Source organism: Mesoplodon mirus (assembly GCF_964341445.2).
Source record: "Mesoplodon mirus genome assembly, chromosome: X".
NCBI lineage: Eukaryota > Metazoa > Chordata > Mammalia > Artiodactyla > Ziphiidae > Mesoplodon > Mesoplodon mirus.
The window spans coordinates 24,312,880-24,317,537 of NC_138981.1; the positions used below are offsets into that span (position 1 = coordinate 24,312,880).

Consider the following 4,658-nt stretch of genomic DNA (forward strand, 5'->3'; position numbering starts at 1 on the left):
TATCTGTGGGGAGAAGGTGAGCTCTATGTCCTACTCCTCTGCCAACTTGACCTGCTCCCCTCTCCCATCCTTTTGACTTGAATCGTTGAGAACTAAAACTGTTCTTTTCCTGAGGCCCTGCACACTGAAGCGAGACAACTTGATATAAACCTCAGAGAAATTGCCACAACAGCTCATATTTAAACAGTCTTCATGCCAGTTGCTGTATGAGCCACTCAGAAAGTTAACCTGAACACCCAGTGACATCATCAGAGACATTTCAAACTGCAGTAGATGCTTCGAACCTGACACCTACAAATCTTCTTGACTGACTGCCCCCTGGGCTCAGAAACTGGTTTATAACCAGCTCCAATCATTAACCTTTGTTTTTCTTTTGTTTCCATAGAAATGCCTCTTATTAAATACCTGATATTGCTTGCACCATAGACCTAGCTTTGGGAGCCCATCTGCATCACTGCCTCCTGAAATGAGATACAACAATTGAACTGAACTGAACTGTTGTCAGAACTAAGAAACTGGTTCAATGAAATGGAGGACTCTACTAACCCATTCTCCGTCTCCACAGTGACCAGTTCAGCTCTTAATATGTGAAACTTCCAGGGAAGTTTCAGAGGAGCGAACTGTTGAGGCTTAGGGCAGGCTGCCCCCAAATATACCACCGTGGCATATTGATTATTTTGAATTAAAGTTATTTAAGAAACAGCCAGTGCAGGAGGGGCACTCCGACCCTCCTTTCCGTCTCCCTGAAAGCAGGAAGTAAATCTCTCATGTGAAAGATGCACTCCCTGCAGCTGGAGGTAGAAGGATACCCTTATAGCCAGAAATAGGGAATTCAGGCAGAGAAGCCTGTATAAACAAACCTTGTTACTTCTTTAATTCACTACCCCAAGCCCAAACTCTGTTTAGATTCCTTACTAATTGAAGGAATTACCCAAAATGTAAGTTTATTTGTCCTGTCCATTCCTCACAAGTTTATTGTTTCTTGTCTAAAAAGTATAAAAGCTGCCTGCTTTGGCTACTTCTTAAGTCCCATTTCTATGACAGCTCTGTGCACATGAATTACAGTTTCTTTCTTTTTCTCCTGTTAATCTGTCTTGTGTCAACTTTATTAGTCTAACCACAAGAACTCAAAGGGGTAGTGGGGGAATTTCCTCCTCCCTGACATACCTCAAGGCAGTTAACCCTTATTTCTCAGAAACTCCCTGGAGACAATGTGCATAGAATACCTGTCTGTGCACTGTATTCTCCTGCATTGAGATAAGAGCGAAGACACCTTAGATTTCTGTCTGTTAGGGGCTGAATTGTGTCCCCCCCAAAATTCATGTTGAAGGCATAAACCCCAGTACCTCAGAATGCGCCTGTAGTTGGAGATAAGGTCTTTAAATAGAGCTGGTTAAGTTACAATGAGGCCATTAGGGTGGGCCATAACCCAATCTGACTGGTGTCTTTGTAAGAAGAGATTAGGACACAAAAGGAGAGACCAGGGATATATGCACACAAAGGGACAGCCAAGTGAAGAGGGTGGCCATCTGCCAGCTGAGGAGAGAGGCCTCAGAGGAAACCAACCCTCATCTTGGACTTCCAGCCTCCAGGACCGTGAGAAAATAAATTTCGGTTGTTTAAGCCACCCATTCTGTGGTATTTTGTTGTGGAAGCCCTAACAAATCAATACACTGACCCAGGTAGAGATTTCTTTCTGGAGTATCCTTTTACTTTCCCCTAAGTCATAGAGGGCATCTCAACATCTTGTATGACTGCAGCTCCTTGCTTCTAAAGTTGTACGGGCGTAGGCTGGGTCTTTATCTTAGCATTGCCAGTACTAGCACAGAGCCTTTTAAAGAGCAGATGCTCAACTGACGTTTGGGAAATAAAAAAGAAAGTGAGTAAGAGGTCTAACTTGTTAAGATTTAATACCTCCTACCTTCTTTAATAAGTTAAGCATATTGAGGTATAAATCATTTAATTTTACAAAACAGAAGACTGAAAGGATTAAGAAAAATCTAGGTTTATCATGTTTTCTTTTAAATTATTTTTTCATTCCATTATGCCAACAATTTTATTGTGGGATTCTTTCCCATTTCAACAAAAATCCCTATTGTGATGTCAAATTTTCTTATCTGGATGATTTTTAAAAAGTCTCAGACTTCAGTAAGGGCGGGAGAAGCTGCTGGACGTGGCCATGAAACATGCCTGGAAGTGACAGTATTTCCAGGCCTGGCTGCAGTCTTGGCTCGATCTCTCTCTTCCTCATCTTGAAAAGCTTCTTCATATCGTGATGAGAAGGCACTGGGAACCATATTGCTGACCTTCGCCAAAAATTCCACGGTTTTCATTCTGCTGGTTTCAGCATGGGCTTTTGGGCCCCACAGGAACTCATAGCGCGGAGGATCACTGTTGGGCACCTGGCGGTACTCCAGGTACTTCAGCCTCACTAAATCTTTGGTGATGAGCTTGCTGGGCTCCCTTGTAGATGAAGTGCTTCTTCCCAGCATCTACTCACATCATATTCAGGAATTTCCAGATGTCTTCCTCAGTGGCACAGTTGCCCTTCATGAAGATCACACCCAAGACTGTCATCAAGAGACCGGTCTTAGGTAACCCCCTACCAGCACGCACCCTCCCATCGTTGGGGAGTTTCAGCTTGCTGACGAGGTCATATGAGTGGATGGTTGAGTCAACTTCGTTCAAGTCTACCGCAGAGACAGCCTCAGTGCGTTCAGAGGCTTTCTTGAGAATCTCAGCAAATGGGTCTTGGTACTTTTGGTTGACAGTCTTCAGCATGTCTTCCTTCATAATGGGCTGCTTCATTTTATATTTGTACAGAAGGAACTTCTCCAACAAATCCATCTGACTAGTTAGAGTATCAATGTATGTGCTCTCAGTAGAAGGTGAGACATCAGAGGAACATGGATGTTCCTCATCTTGACTGTTATCATCTTCATCAGACCTTGTGTCAAAAGTACTTGAAGAAGTGATGGTAGTAGCTGGGGCTTTTGAAGACCCCTGAGAAGTGCTGTTTGACCCAGTAGCTGATGAACTCTGGGGATTATCTTCCAAAACAGGAGAAGAGGAGGAGGGGGGTTCTTCTCTTACTGCAGTGGCCTGAACTCTCCTGTGACTCTGGGAACCATCTTGGGCCTGGTGGCGTTTCTCACTGGTGCGGAGCTTACTCTTCTGACCCCGAGGCAGGATGACTGTGCTCAGGGACAATGGTCAGGAGTGTGAGTAGAAGAGCAGGGGATAAGGGTCCACTGGATGAGGAAGGTTGAGAGAGAGTGCAGCTTCAGCAGGGAACTACCACCTTGGTTATAAGGTGGGCTACATTTGTAGTTTTCCTTGAGGGCACTGCTCTACAGACCCATAGGGCTCCTGTTCTCCTAATCAGCCTGTCACTTGGGAAACCTGTTGAAGGAAATTAGAGTGATCTTTAGGCTGCATCCTGCCACCCCTGCCTCAGGCATGCTGGGGCGACAGCAGGGGCTGGTGGTCTTCTACATTGAGGAGTCTGTTATGTCACATTCAAGACCGTCATTCAACTGGTGGCAGGTCATGGGACTCATTCTCTCTGCTGTTCTGAGGTTGACATCACAAACCTCCCTGGGATCTATGAGAAAGAAATGAAGGGGGTCCTCAGCTTATCAGCCCTGTCCAGGTGCCCCCAGTACTGACTGCTCAGTGGGGAGTTTTCTGTCCTGGCCTCTGGAGTCCTCAGTCCTCATTAAGGGTCCTTAATTTGGCTACACATAGGGCCTGATATCCCCACCCCTTTCACTGAATGGTGGCTACACCTTCAAACTAAGGATTTCACCTCCCATAGACCTGATATAAATAAGTGTTGGTGGAGCTTCAGCTTGATAGCTCTGCCCTGGATCCTCAAGGGTTGTAACAAGGAGCAGGGCTGGATTCCTTATCACTTCTATTTGGTGATAGATGATCCCTCAGTCCTTGCTTTGACCTCTGTCGTGGCCTGGAATTCCACCCTCCCTTACCCTTAGGCCTGCCCCTTATAGTAAGGCCAGCACCACCCTGAAACCCCTAGGAGAAAGTGAGATTCTCCTCATCTGACCATACCTGTCCTTGGTCTTCTGAGGCTGAGGGTAAGGAATGAATTCTATGGTTATGGGGTATGTGGTTCCCTTAGTCCTCAGGGTATTCACCTGGTCTCTGGAAAAACCTGGAAGTCATCCCACTGCTGGCCCTAGGCCATACCCCTTAGACCGTGTCCCTCACCCCCTTGTGACACCATAGGAGGAAATATGTCACATCATGTCAACAAAGCCCAGGTATCCCAGGGCTACCAGGAAGGGCATGGTTCTGTGGGGTTCTCTCACAGTCTAAAGGCAGAGGTTTCCTGAAGTCCTCACTCGGGGTTCTCACCTTGACTCCTGGCAGGGCTTGGGACTCCTTCCTTTGTTTACCTAAGGACCCTCTCCTCAGACTAAGGTCCTCACTCCCTGAGGTGCCAGAGAGGCAAAGTCTGGGAATGCCACGTGAGGCTACTCCTACCTGTGCCCTTCCAGGGTTGACATCAGGATTCAGGCTCCTTGGGGCTCTCTCTGTTCAGGGTAGGGGCGTGCCCGCAGTCCTCATTCAGGTTCCTCACCTTGACTTCTGAAGGGCCCCAAGTTTCCTCTTTCTTTCAACTTAAAGTCACCCAT

The 4,658-nt window shown here is 46.5% G+C and overlaps 1 pseudogene across 1 annotated transcript; it reads right to left on the minus strand.

Moving 5' to 3' along the window:
* Positions 1-2,145: 2,145 nt before the first annotated feature.
* Positions 2,146-4,658, minus strand: LOC309796946 (melanoma-associated antigen B5-like; annotated as a pseudogene). Its single transcript has 2 exons — positions 4,604-4,658; positions 2,146-3,194 (listed from the first exon to the last, which is right to left on the minus strand). The product of its transcript is annotated as a melanoma-associated antigen B5-like (transcript).